A 16,983-nucleotide genomic window follows, 5' to 3' on the forward strand; every position below is an offset into this window, starting at 1 on the left:
GCACGTTATGAAGAATGTAAAGTAGAAAAAAGGATTCTAGCAGAATAGCCAGTGGTGATGTTATAGGTTAAACTGTGATATGCCCCCCACAAAAAGATATGTTGAAGTTTTAACCTCCAGTACTGTATTTGGAGATAGCATCATTGTGGACATAATTAGCTCACTTAAAATGAGGTTATACTGGAGCAGAGTTGATCCTTAACCCAATGTGACTGGTATCCTTAAGAGGAAAATTTGGACACGGACACACACACACGAACATCATATAAAGAGAGACACACAGGAAGAAGGTCACACTAGAAGAGGCAAGGAAGGATCCTCCCCCAGAGGCTTCAGAGGGAGCATGGCCCTACCAACACCTTGATTTTGGGTTTCTAGCTTCCAGAACTGTGAAAGCATAAATTTATATTGTTTAAAGCCACCTGACTTGTGATATTTTCTTATGGCAGCCCTAGGAAACTAGTACAATGACTATCTAGTTTAGAGTCCGTTGCTCCTAGTAGCATCCTGGAGGTCTGCCTAGGGCATGGTTAGGGATGGGATAATGCAGGGAGGGAGGGAGGTACTCTGCCTGGGAGAGTCCTAGGGGTGGGTATCGGGGTTAGATTGGCCAGCCTTCCATTCTTCAACCCCTAAGTGGCATTTCTGTAGAAGTCAAGACAATCTTACATAACGTGCTTGTCAGATCTCAGTCTGCTTCTGGGTACGTGAGAGATTCTTCCTCTCCTTTGCTCCAGACAGCTGAGCCAAGAACTTCCTCTTCTATCCAGACTCTTCTACAGTGCTCAGGGTGGAGAAGGGAGCTCTACATTTCTTCTCTGAGTTCTTCCCAGACTCAGTATTTCCAGAATAGAGTACAGAATAAAGACATGGCTTTTAACCTTCAATCTTTCCATCTCAGAACAAAGTAGTACTTGGGGGCATTGAGAGGTAGCTGTTGTGGACTATCGGCCACAGGCCTATCAGTCCTTCAGAGGACCTGTCCTCTGAAGTTAGGATTTCTGAGAAGATTCAGGCATCCATCTGGGCAAGGGTCAAGTACTTGTGGAATATGATCCAAAGAGCAGCACGATCTGCTTCTTATGTCCCAAAGGGGCTTAAAACCTGCACAGAGGACAGGCAGCATCCTGACATCATGCTTCATCCTGGTCATGGGGAATGGGCATTGACTTCTACCACGCCTCATCAAGGTTTTGTTCTTTATCTCCACGCCAAACAACTGGCCCATTTAGGGTGTCTTAGTCCATTCAAGCTGCTATAACACAATACCTGACTTAGACTGGGTAGCTTATAAACAGTAGAAATTTGTTTCTCACAGTCCTGGAGGCTGGGAAGTCCAAGATCAAGATGTCATCAGATTTGGTGTCTGATGAGGGCTCACTTTCTGGTTCATAGATGGTACCTTCTTGCTGTGTCTTCACATGGGGGAAGGCATGAGGGAGTCTCTCTTAGGCCTCTTTTATAAAGGTACTAATCCCATTCATGAGAAGTCTGTCCTCATGGCCTAATTTCCTCCAAAGACCCCATTTCCTACAACAATAACACTGGTGATTAGATTTCAACCTATGAATTTTGAAAGGACCTAAACATTCAAGCCATAGCACAGGGAATGGTGAGGAGCACTGTGTGGGGAGTCCCCTCCTGAACCCTCCTCTCTTATTGCTTCCTCTACATCTGAACCTTCAGCTCTTGCTTCCTTTGGCCTCATATTCTTGGTGGCAAGTTTGGCTTGCTCTCTGGATTCATGGTTCCTAGCTCCCCCTCTTTCTGTGCCACCTGTTGCTTGGACTGGAAGCTCTTGTGTTCATGCTGCATTACTCATCAGTCTTGATTGGCAAGACCCCTCCTGGCTGCCCTTACTCTTACCATCCACACTCATCTCTGATGAAAATCTCTCTTTCATTCCTCCTTCCTTCCAGAAGAGTGAAGGGATAGGAAGTCTCCCACTTGAAGGACTGAGGAGGGGTTTAAAATTAGTCACACCTAGGCCTCCAATTCACAGGGATCCTATCTGCTTGATAATACTGCTTTATATTTATGTGGTTGTGATGTCTTCAGGCTCAGTCCCATACTAGAAAGATCTGAGCTGCATACCTCTTGTGTTAGTTTTAAGAAACTACAGTAACAAATTACCATAAATTTAGTAGTGTAAAACAGCAGATTTTTTATCCTCTAGTTCTGAAAGTCAGAAGTCTGAAATGGGTCTCCCTGGGCTAAAATCAGGGTGTCATGGGGCTGTATTCCTTTCTGGAGGCTCTAGGGGGAAATCTGTTTTCTTGCCTTTTCCAGCTTCTAGAAGCTGCCTGGATTTCTTGACTTGTGGCTCCCTTCTATCTTAAAAGCCGCCAGTGGCTGCTTTAGTCTTTCTCACATTACATCACTCTGATACTGTATCTTCTACCTCCCTCTCCCCCAGTTTAAAGACCCTTTTGATTATATTGGACCCACTCAGGCAATCCAGGATAATCTTCCTATTTTGTCAGCTGATTAGTAACCATACCTGCCTGTAAACTCAATCCTCCCTTGCCATATAACGTAACATATTCACAGGTTCTGGGTATTAGGACACGTACATCTTTATTCTGCTTACAACACTTCCCAAAGTATTGCCCAGTAATTTTTATAAACCTTCAAGAGCGTGCTCCTTATGTACTCATAGCCATTTTGAGCTATCATTATTGTGTGACCTCTGCCTTGTCATTTCTCTTCCACCTAGTTCTTCTTTGGCCACGTTTACTGCCTGCTTATCTACCATCAGAACATCCAGGCCTTTGCGGGCTACTCATTCTGGTTACTCCCAAAGCCTCCAGTCCTGGGTGCCAAAGCACTGGGTTCCACCCAGAGGAAAGGAGGTAGCCCCTGTCCTGAGCTCTGAGCCATTCTCCGCCACTTAGGTCCCTGAGCACCTCTGCTTGTGGCTAGAGCCTCACCATTTTGGCTCTCCTCTCTCAATAGAATAACATCGACTCCCTCTATATAAACAGGCCCTTCTATTTTTATCCTTATTCTTTTAATTAGTCCAAGGAACTAGAGAGAAAACAAACCCACACCACCCTGCCCACCTTCCTCCACATTTCCTCTGCCCCAAACCTAACCCTTTTGGCCTCAGCAGTTTAGTAACAGATGTTCTTATTAGTATCAACATTTGCTTGAGGGAGAAGAGAAATAAGGGAGAGTTACTGACTATTCTTTTGGTCTCCAGTGTGGGAGCATCTGAACCAATCCCTCGGAGTGCAGAGAGAAAATATTAGAACTTCTGTTCATAAGTATTTCAAATCGAAAAACAAGAAACAAATTATGCTTTCCTATTACTAAGTATAAAGATGATCACTGCTGCCTTTGCTCAGTCCAAACGTCAGACAGTCCTGTCTGGTTGGGTTTACAGAGGAATCATGAGGGAGCTCCACAGCAAAAAGGCTGAGGAAGCTCTACTTGTGGGTTCAGTTCTAGAATTCTGGAAAGCATTTTCATTTAAGGGTGCCTCGTTAATGGTTATATGGCAAACGTCCTTGAGTTTCAACTAAAGAGACCTTCACAAAATGGACAAGTGGCTTTAAAAGATTTCTGTAAGGAAACCTCAGACTGAATCTAATTCTTCTAATACAAGCAAAAGTGAGCAACAGAAAAAATTGGCTGAAATGCTGACACTTATCCTCCTATGACAAGCTCTTCATCAGCCACTTGAGGTTTAGAACAATGATAGCTAATCAGGTCTGCCAAGAAATCATTAAAAAATTGAAAATTACCGTGAAGACTATTGGAAATAGGGATTTATATCCACTATTATTGATAATGAGCCCTCTTCATAAGTGTGTTTTATGCATGAAGTTATTAGCATGACACCATCAAGATTATTCAGCATTCAGATCAGAAAGATAAACCACTACAATTCAACTACAAAATATTTTGCGGGTACTGTTAAAACATGTTATTTATTTCATCTTACTCATTTTAAAATTTAGTAACACTTGTACACAACTGATAAGAAAAGAAGTAGTTACTGGACCATGTACTCAACATTTGTTACTGATGAAGTGTGCAGTCAAAAAAGTTTGGAGACCACTGTCTGAAACCAGTAACTTTGGGCCCCAGTTCAGGCACTGTGAAATGGGAGCGTTCCCCGACCCCCATCACAGGACGTGACAGGGGTGTGGCTTTTCTGTTCTGTTACCACTGCTGCTCAAACCCATTTCAGGAGGAGAGGCATGCAGATGGACAGGTGCAGGAGCCCAAGTGGGCGTGTGTTGCCATCCATGGATGGCTTAAGTGTCAACCAGTTCAGTAGCTCCTCTGCCTTTTTGCAAGGGTAGAGGGCCAGTGCGACAGCCTTCTGTATCCTGAGTTCTTTTCCAGTGTCCCGGAAGAACTGGGTCACACACAGACTTGAAGAATGTTAAATGCGGGGTTTTATTGGGTGGTGGAGGTGGCTCTCAGCAGGATGGATGAGGAGCTGGACAGGGGATGGAGTGGGAAGATGAATTTGCCCTGGAGTTTGGCTGTCTAGCGGCCAACTCTCCCACTGTTCCCAGCCGAACTTCTGATGTTCAGACTCTCCTTTTCTTCTCATGCCATTCTGCCATTTGTCTGCTTGTCTGCGCTTCTCCTTCTGGAGCGTGGGGTTTGAAGTTTATATGGGTACAGGTAAGGGGGTGTGGTGAGCCAAAAAGCAACTATTTGGGGTGCAAAAACAGGAATGCCTATTCTCACTTAGGGCCATGGGTATTCAGGCTTGAGGATGGGGCCTTTGCCAGGGAACCACCCTCTTCTACCTAGTGTTTCCCTGTCTCCTGTCCGTGTCAGCTATACATAGCTTTTTTACAATTGTTTGTCCTTTCACAATTTACATTTACTGTCTTATACAGTTTCTTTGAATCTTTACTGCAACTCTGATAGGGTTGTTTTTTTTTTTCTTCATGTTAGAGTTCAGAGGATTCAGGACTCGGTGTTGTGATTTGCTCAAGGGCACACAGTTAATAAAAACAAGTAAGTGGCAGAGGGCAAGCTTGAAGGGATCTGCCTTCAATCAAGATTGACTGCAAAATGCACCATTTTTAGGAAAATGGTTTTTATGGGTTGAATTGTGTTTCTCAGAAAAGATACATTGAAGTCCTAATCCCCAGTGTCTCAGAATTTAACCTTATTGGGAAACAGGGTCTTTACAGAAGAATCAAGCTGAATGAAGTCATCAGGGTGGACCCTAATTCAATATGACTGGTGTCTTTGTGGAAAGGAGTTAATTTAGACCCAGAGACAGACACACAGAGGCCCAGGAATGCCTGGGCTACCAGAAGCTGAAAGAGGCAAGGAAGGATCCTTCCCTTACAGGTTTTAGAAGGTGAATGGTCTTGCTGAAACCTTGATTTTGGACTGATAGTTTCCAGAATTGTGAAACAATAAATTTCTAAGCCAGCTAGTTTGTGATACTTTGTTATAGCCGTTCTAGGAAACTTGATACAATGGTCCATTGCTCTGAAACGGGTCTAGGATCCAAAAGCAATTAAACCACTGATACAATCCAGTACAACCGTAAGCAGAGGAGGAAGCCCGGAGACGGGGAGTGAGTTTTCCTATGTGATATGGCTAGTTAGAGAGATGGCTAGTTAGATCCATGGCTGGATCTCATACATTCTGCCTCCTAAGTTCAACTTTAAGGCCAGGAGAAGTGAATGTGGGGAAGTTGGCTTACCTCTCTCATCATTAGGCTTGGGGATCTGCCTTGATCTGGCATAGTTCACCATTATTCCAATGACTTCAAAGGAACAAATGGAAAATATGTTGCATCTTTGCCTTGATCATGATGCACTTAACTGAAGATCACAGTCCTCCTGCTGGCTCCACCGTTCACTCCCTTCCTTTCCACAGTTTGCATGTTATCACTTCAGTGTCTATTAAAAAGGAAAAAAACCCAATTGTTACTAAATATGTACATCTACAAGGAAATAGTTCATTGGATTGGTAATAATATGTTCTCCAACTGGAAAGGGATTTTAAAAAGTCAATGCACCTGGCACAAAATTGTAAGTAAGGAAAGAATGACCTTAGGGAAAAAATGTTTGCCAAATGAGTTTGGCAAAATACAAGGCATTTAATTAAAATTATTTTAATTCTCTAAGAGCATGTGTATGAGTAGTGGCCTACTTACACATGGACTGTAAGTTGATGCTTGGAACTAGTTTATTCAATCATTTATTAAATAGTTTTTGAGTATTTACTATGGTCAGGAACTGTATCAGGCATGGCAGTAAAGAAAACAGTCCCTGTCCTCATGGAGCTTACATTCTAGAGGGGGAAAGAAATAATAAACAAGTAAAAATAAATAATATGCTAGGTGACAATATGTGCCTGTATGAAGAAAAATAAAGTGAGATAAAGAGAATATAGAGTGACAGTTGGGGTGGGGTTTGTTACATAATGTGCTGAGAGAAGGCTTCTCTGATGAAGAAAAATGTCTCAAGGGAATAAGAGAGCAAGTCACATTTAGAGGAAGCATAAATGCAAAGGTCCTGAGGTGGGAATGAGGTGGGGGACATGGTGGGGACATTTTAGGAACAGCGGGAGACCAAGGCAGCTGGAGCAGGTGAGAACGGTGAAGAGTGGCAGGAGACGATGCCTGGAGAGAGCTGGGGACAGATCATGTAGTGCCCTGTGAGTCATTGTAGTGATTTTGGGTATTTCTGTGAATGAGATAGGAAGCCATTAGGGTTTGGAGTAGAAAAGTAACATGAATTAGCTTCTGTTTTAAAGGGATCTTCTGTATACTATGTGGAGAATGGAATTTTAGGGAAGGAGGTGGTAAGAATGGAAGCAGAGACACAAGGTAAGAGGCTCTTTTTATAATTTAAGTAAGGGAGAATGGCAGCTTGGACCAAGGTGGAGGTAGTGAGACATAGTTGGATTATGGATATAATTTGGAGGTAATGCTGATAGAATTGCTTATGGACTGGATGTAGGGTATGAGAGGGAGAGAGGACTTAGTGAAAATCTCAAGATTTTTGCCTTGAGCAACCGCAAAACAGGAGTTTCCATGTTCCAAGTTGGAGACGGTTGTGCAAGGAGCTAACTTGGTGGGAGCATGCAGCTGAATCAAGAGTTCCTTTTCAGACATCAAGTTTGAGATGCAAATTTGTCATCTGAGTGGCGACATTGAGTATGCAGCTGATTCAAGTCTGGAGTTGAGTGGAGACACCTAGACTGGAGACATAAATGCAGGAGTCATCAGAGTCTAGATATTTAATGTCACGGGATGGGTAGAATTTACCTGGGCAGTGGGTGTGTATAAAGAAGACAAGAGCTCCTAAAGGCTACTCCCACATTTATAGATAAGAAAGATGAAGAAAAACCAGGAAAGGAGTCTGAGAAGGAGTAGCCATTGAGATAAGAGAAGAATAAGAGGGTGGTATTCCAGAAGCCAAGGAAGAAAGGGCTAAGAGAGTAAATGATCAACTGTATCAAATGCTTCTGAGTCAAGCAAGGTGAAGATTGAGATTTCACCATTGGATATGACAACTCGGAGGAAACTGGTGATGCTGTGAAGAGCTGTTCTGGGGTGGTGAGTGGGGGCAGTGATAAGACAGCTGACTAGATGCAGCCAGGAAGTGCCTCTCCCACTGAGAGAAACCAAAATATGCAGTCAATCATCACACTTTGAACAGATGTTTTGAGAAAAACACAAAGTTGGTAAGAGAGGTGATGCAGACACCAAGATTGAAGAGGGAGGAAGCTGGGAAGCCCACATGGAGTCACTGAGCACCAGGACTAGCTCCTGGTCCTGAAAAGGTTCTCAGGAAGGGGTGAATGAAGGAACTTTGTGGCACTACACTCCTGCCATAAACCTCTGGGATCCTAGCTAGAGAAGATCCCATGACTCCTAGATTGGCAGGAGGAGCTGCCTGTAGAGTAGGCAGAGGTAGAGCTTGAACCTGCATGGAGCCCAGAAGGTTACACTCATGTGGAGCAGCTGCAACAAAACACCATAGATGCCCACTTGCCAAGGCTCTCCAGTTTACTCTGAATGACCACAGCCCCCACTGACGGCCAGCCTGAGAGAGAGCAGAGCTGCCTTTCCTGCGGGACTGGGGCGCATCTGATCTGCATGCTCCCAATGTCTCCTGGCCCCTCCCAAGGCCTCCTGTCTTGCTGCTCCCACAAGACAGTGCACACAACAGAGCCACCACTGTCCTACCTGAGTGTTTTGCTAGTAGGCTGGGAGCAGTTCAGCACCACTCCCAGTACAGCTGGTGCTTGACCAAGAGGGGTCAGAGGACAAAGCCACAGGCATTATCCCAACTTCCCAGGGTATGAGCACACCACCCAGTGATATTGAGCTGAGATCTGTGGCCAGAGCTTGAGTGAGAGAAGAGGCCCCACTCTCAGAACACAAGAGAGGAGTGAGGCACAGGTTCATGTGCCAGCATGGGAACTGGGTATCCCACCCTTTGCAAGACCAGTCTGGGAAGGATGTAGCCTGTTGACTAGCCACAGCTTCTACCTGAGTGAGCCCCATATCCCTGAACACTTGGAATGGTGCAGCAATCTGGGTGCTGCAACACCCAGCTTAGGACAAAACTAGTTGAGTAGGCCTGCTCCTGGGGCAAACATTGGAGGGAGATCTGGTTTGGGAAGAGAGAGCTGGACAGACCCCGTAGTCCTCTGCTGGGAAAAAAGCCCCAGGCCACAGGTGCCACTCCAGCTGCACACCCATGGCACTACTGCCCTGCCTGGGGATCCTATGCCCCTGACTCATTGCATCACCAGAACACCTGCACACATACTCCATCACCTGCTCTGACTCTGCCAACCTCAGAGGATGAGTGGGTCTCTTTGTGACCTAACCTTTGGCTTGAGCCACTGCTAAGAGAGGTGGGAGTACAGCCCGCCAGGGTCCCCCTTAGAGTGAGGAAACACAGGTGCAATGTCAGTGATTGTAGGAGGCTCCCCCAAAACCCAGGAATGGACTTGGTAAGGGAGTCATCTCTTGTGCACCTCCCCCCTACTCCCACCATCTCTCCCTTCCCAGGGCACTGCTGTGCACACACTGAAATACAAAAAAAGCACATAATTAAGAGCCTATCCGCTGGCCCTTACTCTTAAGCACTGTCTACAGGATTGCAGCCTGAATTATACAAAAATAAGTTCCTTCAGCACTCAACACGTGAAACTCAATCCAGGAAATTAGCTACAACCAAGGAACTTATACAGAGCACTGGCCCTCTGAAAGCACCAGAAACGAAGCCAATTGACTGTATGTAACATACACCACAGTCAAACCCTGAAGGGGAAAAAAACCCAGAACCCCATTCAAGCAACAGCAAAGTCAAAAGAAAAATACCAGGCCCCTCAGATGAGAAGCAATCAGCACAAGAACTCTGGCAGTTCAAGAAATCAGAGTGTTTCCTTACCCATAAAGGATTGTACTAGCTCCTCAGCAATGGATCATAACCAAATTGAAATGTCTGAAATGACAGACATAGAATTAAGAATCTGGATGGCAAGGAGGCTCAAGGTTCAAGAGAAAGTTGAAATTCAATCCAAGAAAGCCAGTTGTTTATAGAAGAGTTGGAACATGACATAGCCACTTTAAGAAAAAATGAAACTGAACTTCTCGAATTGAAAAATTCACCACAGGAATTTCAAAATACAGTGGAAGCCTGAACAACAGACTAGACCAAGCTGAGAATTTCAGAGCTCAAAGACTAGTCCTTTGAATCAACCCAGTTAGACAAAAAGAAAAATGATTTTTAAAAATGAGCAAAGCCTTTGAGAAATGGATTCTATAAAGAGACCAAACCTATGACTCACTGGCATTCCTGTGAGAGGGAGAGAGTTAGCAATTTGGCAAACATATTTGGGGATATAGTCCACAAAAATTTCCCCAATCTCACAGGAAGGGTTAATACGCAAATTCAAAAAATTTAGAGAACCCCTGCAAGATACTACATAAGATGGCTATCCCTAAGATGCATAGTAATCAGACTTTTCAAGGTCAGTGTGAAAGAAAACTCTTAAAGGCAGCTTAAGAAAAGAGTCAGATCACTTACAAGGGGAACCCCATTATGCTAACAGTGGACTTCTCAACAGATATCTTACAAGCCAGAAGAGAATGGGGGCATATTTTCACCATTTTCAAAGAAAAGAAATTCTAACCAAGAATTTCATATCCCACCAAATTGAGATTCATAAGCAAAGGAGAAATAAATTTTTTCCAGGTAAGTAATCATGAAGGAAATTCATTTCCACTAGCCTGGCCTTACAAGAGATCCTTAAAGGATCACTTGTAGGAATGATACCCACTACCACAAAACTATTGTTAAGGACACAGCCCACAGACTCTATAAAGCAACTATGCAATTGAGACTACAAAGCAACCATATTGGCTGGTTATTATTAGCAACCAGCTAATAACATCATGACAGGATCAAAACCTCACATAACAATATTAACCTTGAATGTTAATGGTCTAAATGCCCCACTTAAAAGGTACAGAGTGGCAAGTTGAATAATAAAACAAAATCCAACTGTCTGCTGACTTCAAGAGACCTATCTCACATGTAATGACACCCATAGACTCAAAGTAAAGAAATGAAGAGCTATCATGGAAACGAAAAATAAAAAAGAGCAGGGGTCATTGTTCTTATATTAAACAGACTTTAAACCAAGAACAGTAAAAAAAGGACAAAGAAGGGCATTACATAATGATAAAAGATTCAATTCCTCAAGAATAATTAACTATCCTGAATATATATGCGCTCAACATTGGAGCACCCAGATTTATAAAACAAGTACTTCTAAAGGTATAAAAAGACTTAGACACAATAATGGTGGGGGACTTCTAACACTGACAGTGTTAGATCATCAAGGCAAAAAACTAAGAAATTCTGGACTTAAATTTGACACTTGACCAATTGGACCTAATAGATGTCTACAGAATACTCCACCCCACAAGCACAGAGTATACATTCTTCTCATTTCCATACAGAATATATGCTGATCAACTGCATTCTCAGCTATAAGACAAGTCTCAATAAATTTAAAAAAATCGAAATAATACCAATCATACTCTTGGACCACAGAGGAATAAAAATAGAAATCAATACCAAGAAGATCTCTCAAAACCACACAATTGCCTAGAAACTAAACAACTTGCTCCTGAATGACTTTTGGGTAAATAACAAAATTAAGGCAGAAATCAAAAAATTATTTTAAATAATTGGTAACAGAGATGCAACATACCAAAATGTCTGGGATGCAGCAAAAGCAGTGTTAAGAGGAAAGTTTATAGTGCTAAACACCTATGTCAAGAAGTTAGAAAGATATCAGATTAGCAATCTAACATCACACCTAGAGGAACTAGAAAAACAAGAACAAACCCTAGAGCTAGAACTAACTGAAATCAGAGCAGAACAGAACAAAATAGACGCCCCAAAATACAAAGGATCAATGAAACCAAAAGTTGGTTATTTGAAAAGATAAACAAGATCAATGGACCAGTAACTAAGTTAAAGGAAAGAGAGAAGACTCAAATAAACACAATCAAAGGGCCAGAGCTGACATTACAACCAATCCCACAGAAATACCAAAGGTCTTCAGAAACTATTATGAACACCTTCATACACACAAACTAGAAAATCTAGAGGAAATGGATAAATTCCTAGAAATGCATAACCTCCCAAAATTGAATCAGAAATCAATGGAAACCCTAAACAGATCAATAACAAGTTCTGAAATTGAATCACTAATTAAAAATTTAAAAAACCTGGCAACCTAAAAAGCCACGGACTAGATGGATTCCTAGCTAAATTCTACCAGACATACAAAGAAGAGCTGATACCAATTCTACTGAAATTATCCACAAAAGTCAAGGAGGACAGATTCCTGCCTCACTTATTCTATGAAGCCAGCATCATTCTGATACCAAAATCTGACAATGACACAATGAAAAAAGAAAATGTCAGGCCAGTATCCCTGATGAACATAGATACAAAAATCCTCAACAAAATACCGGCAAACTGAATTTGGCAGAATATCAGAAAGTTAACTCATTACAATCAGGTAGGCTTTCTTCCAGAGATGCAAGGTTGGTTCGACATATGCAAATCAATAAATGTGATTCACCACATAAACAGAATTAAAAAATCATATGATCATCTCAATAGATATAGAAAAACCTTCTGATAAAATCCAATATTCAGTTATGACAAAAATCTTCAAAAAACTAGGCATCAAAGGAACATCCTGAAAATGAGTCATCTATGACAAACCAACAGTCAATGTGATACTGAAAGGGAAAAAGCTGGAAGCATTTCCCTGAAGAACTGGAACAAGACAATGATGCCCACATTCACTACTTCTATATGTCATAGTATTGGAAGTTCTAGCCAGAGAAGTCAGACAAGAAAAAGAAATAAAAGGCATCCAAATAGGAAAAGCAAAAGACAAATTATCTCTCTTCATTGATGATATGATTTGATACCTAGAAAACCTTAAAGATTCCACCTAAAAGACTCCTAGAACTGATAAATGACTTTAGTAAAGCTTCAGGATACAAAATTGTACAAAAATCAGTGTATTTCTATACACCAATCTTGTTCAAACTGAGAGCCAATCAAGAACACTGTCCCATTTACAATACACACACACACATAACCTAGGAATTTATCTAACCAAGGAGGTGAAAGATCTCTATGAGGATAGCTAGAAACGAAACACTGCTGAAAGAAATCATAGATGACACAAACAAATGGAAAAACATTCCATGCTCATGGACTGGAAAAATCAATACTGTTAAAAAGGCCATTCTGCCCCTTAGTAATCTATAGATTCAACACTATTCCCATGAAACTACTCATACCATTTTTCATGGAATTATAAAAAAACTATTCTAAAATTTATATGGAACAAAAAAAGAGCCCGAATAGCTGAAGCAATCCTAAGCAAAAAGAACACAGTCAGAGGCATCACATCACTCAACTTCAAACTATACTGCAAGGTTACAGTAGCCAAAACGGCATGGTACTGGTACGAAAACAGTCACATACAACAATGGAACAGAATAGATTACCCAGAAATAAAGCCACTATAACCGTCTAATCTTCAACAAAGTCAACACAGATAAGCAATGGGGAAAGGACTCCCTTTTCAATAAATCATGCTTGGATAACTGGCTATCCTTATGCAGAAGAATGAAGCTAGACTCCTACATATTACCATATACAAAAATTAACTCAGGATGGATTGAAAACTTAGGGCCTAAAACTATAAAAATCCAACTGGAAGCCTAGGAAATGCTATTCTGGACATTGGCTTTGGCAAAGAATTTCTGACGAAGTCCTCAAAAGTAATTGCAATGAAAACACAAATTGACAAGTGGGACATAATTAAACACAAATTGACAAGTGGTACAAATTAAGCTTTTGCATAGCAAAATAAAATGTCAACAAACAGATAACTTACAGAATGGGAGAATATATTCACCAACTATGCATCCACAAAGGTCAAATATCCAGAATGTATGAGGAACTTAAATAATCTAACAAGCAAGAAACAAATAATCCCATTAAAAAGTGGGCAAAGGGCATGAAGAGACACATCTCAGAAGATGACACACAAGCAGCCAACAAACATGGAAAAATAAGTGCTCAACATTACTAATCATCAGACAAATGCAAATCAAAACAATAATGAAATATATCAGTCAAAACGGCTATTATTAAAAAGTCAAAAAATAACACGTTGATGAGACTGCAGAGAAAAGGGAATGCTCATACACTATTGATGGGAATGTAAATCAGTTAAGCAGTGGAAAGCAGTCTGGAGACTTCTCAAAGAACTAAAGGTAGAACGACCATTCAACCCAGCAATCCCATTACTGGGCATATGCCCCAAGGAAAAGAAATCATTCTACCAAAAAGACACATGTGCGTGTATGTTCATTGCAGCACCATTCACAATAGCAAACATATGATAGGTGCCCATCAATGGTGGATTGGATAAAGAAAATGTACATATATGTATCATGGAATACTATGCAGCCATAAAAAAGCATAAAATCATGTTCTTTGCAGCAACATGGATGCAGCTGGATGCTATTATCCTAAGCAAATTAATGCAGAAACAGAAAACTAAATACCATATGTTCTCACTTATAAGTGGCAGCTAAACATTGGGTACACAGGGACATAAAGATTGGAACACTAGACACTGGGGACTACTGAAGTTGGGACGGGAGAAGAAGGGTTGAAAAACCACCTATTGGGTACTGTTCTCACTACTTGGGTGATGGGACCAATTGTATCCCAAACCTAAGCATCACACACTAATGTAACAAACCTGCACATGCACTCTGTCAATCTAACATAAAAGTTGACTTTTTCTGAAAAAGAATTCAGTTGAGAAAAAGAGCTGTTCTGAAGGAGCTATGAGGATTAAAACCAAACTGGAATGAGACCTGGGGTGCTGGCAATAGCCAATTTCTTGACCCTAGTGGGTAATTATACTAGTGTTGGGTTATGTGTGATATATTTCATAGTAAGAAGAGAGGGGAAACAAAAACAGTCATTTGAGATAGTGAGCATAGACACTCTTATGAGAAGTTTGCTTTAAAGTGAAGCAGAAAAATGGGGTGGTACCTGGAGAGGAAGATAAAGAATACATTTTTTCTTTCCTTTCCTTTTTGTGATTTTGTTTTTGTTTTGAGATGGAGTTTCACCCCTGTTGCCCAGGCTGGAGGGCAATGGCACGATCTTGGCTCACTGCAACCTCTGCCTTCCAGGTTCAAGGAATTCTCCTGCCTCAGCCTCCCAAGTAGCTGGGATTACAGGCATGCACCACCATGCCCAGCTAATTTTGTATTTTTTAGTAGAGGCAGGGTTTCTGCATGTTGGTCAGGCTGGTCTCGATCTCCTGACCTCAAGTAATCCACCCACCTCAGCCTCCCAAAGTGCTAGGATTACAGGCGTGAGCTACCATGCCCAGCCAAGAATACATTTTTTCAAGACTAGCCTAGGCAACATAGTGAGACCCTGTCTCTACTAAAAAAAAAAAGAAGCTGGAGAGGTGGTGAGCACCTGTTGTCTTAGCTACTTGGGAGGGTGAGGAGGGAGAATTGTTCCCATCACCAGATTGAGGCTGCAGTGAGCTATGATTTTGGCACTGCATTCTAGCCTGGGCAACAGAGTGAGTTTCAATGATCATCAGTACATGTGTGTTTTAAGTAGGGAGACTGCCAGTACACATGCATAATCCCATGATGTGTGTGCTAAGTGGCCACATATAATGTGATCTTTCATTATGAAGTGTACACAGTATAAAAAGTTTTAGGGGAAAATGCCTGGTTGTGGCATGCTGCTATGTTTAGCATTGTTTCCTGCTACCTAGGATGATTTGATCCTGTCAGCATTTAATCTGCATCTTTTGGGCTGATGGTACAAATGTCTAAGTGACATAGATTAGGCAGGCTTAATCAAAGTTCAAATATATAAATGTTCAGGAAGATTGGAAATAGAATATAGGATAGCATCAATGCATCAATAGAAGATATATATATATATATGCATCTACAATGTAGGAAGGACTACTCAAGGAGGCTGGGGAGAGGTAGTGATCAGTCAGACAGAGCTTCTGCCCTTTAGAGTTCGCACTCTATTTGAAACTCCATATTGTGACTAAGTGTATACATCAGGCAGAATGGAATGAAGGTATGAGGAAAGGGCTTTGGAAACGTAAAGGGGAAAATGATTAATTTTGACCACGGAGATCCAGGAAGGCCTTGTACCTCATTTAAGCTGAACCTACATGGGGCAGAATTTTCAAAAGGATGGGGAGTGGGGCCAAAGTGATCCTTCAGAACGTTAATGAGAGTATTAGCAAAGGAATAGCTGTGCAAAAGTGGTCCAGGTCTGGAGTTACTGGGGTGAGAGATGGGGCTAGAAGGTTACCTAGAGAACAGAATGCTGAGCATCTTCGTAGCCATGCACAGCCATTGGGTGGGACTCTGGGGAACTGGAAGCCATCAGCTGCTTTGAGAACAGTGACAAGAATTTTACTTGTGTTTTAGAAAGATCCTTCTAGAGACTGTAAGGATGAGTTCGGGAAAATAGGAGGGAGGAGGCAAGGTGAAATGTGAGAGGCTGTAACAAATTTGTAACAAGCAAATCAGCACAGGGCAGAGGAGGGGACAATGATTTGGCCATGTGGACTTGGTGACTGGTTCTGTGACAGGTTCTGAGGGCCAGGAAGAAATCGGAGCTGATCCTTGTCCACATTTGCGTAGATGTGCGTCCACGGACCATGTATGGAAGCCACCCTCTAAATCTGGGGGTCCCAGTCAGAACCCTGGGCCTGTGCTCTTCCCTGTTCAGGTCGCTACTCCAGCATCATCTTCGCTCACTCCTTTGTGTGTTTAGGGCTATTTGTGTATTTGATTCTCTCTCTCCCAGGAAGAGCCTTTGAGGTCTAGGACTATAAATTTCTGAAGTTTTGTATCTGTCATAGCACCTAGCACCACATTTAATGCATACTTAATCTACTCAAAATGCTTTTAAATTTAAAATTAAAACATGATGTTGACGTTACCCATGATCATTGATCACTGCATCATTAAATGACTTAAAGGAGGATAAATTGGTTTGATAGAAATTAGGAGATGGTAAAAAATTGGAGGGGGTAAGCAGCAGGAGATCTTAGAACCAGACTTTGGTTATTTATTGCTGTGTAACAAACAACCCTAACACTTAGCAACTTAAATAACAATTTGTGGTTTATCATGAGTTGGTAGGTTAGGAATGCAGGCAGGGCTTGGCTAGATGGTTTTTCTGCTCCACATAGTGACTGTCAATTGGAGCCATCAACTTGGCTGCTACATTCAGCAGGCAATTGGGCTGGGTTGGAAAGTCCCAGAAATCTTCATTTAAATGCCCCAGTGCTCTGTTACATGGCCTCCTTTCTCTACCTGGCTTTTTCACAGTACAGTGGTCTCAGGGTAGTTAT

General features: G+C 41.9%; 1 protein-coding gene across 5 annotated transcripts in view; it reads left to right on the top strand.

The window, feature by feature from the left end:
- The window catches only part of MYO3B (myosin IIIB), a 501,265-nt gene that overhangs the window by 75,337 nt on the left and 408,945 nt on the right, over positions 1–16,983 (top strand). The gene's annotated exons all lie outside the window — the stretch shown is intronic.

Source organism: Colobus angolensis, unplaced genomic scaffold, assembly GCF_000951035.1.
Source record: "Colobus angolensis palliatus isolate OR3802 unplaced genomic scaffold, Cang.pa_1.0 Scaffold247, whole genome shotgun sequence".
In the NCBI taxonomy this organism is placed as follows: domain Eukaryota; kingdom Metazoa; phylum Chordata; class Mammalia; order Primates; family Cercopithecidae; genus Colobus; species Colobus angolensis.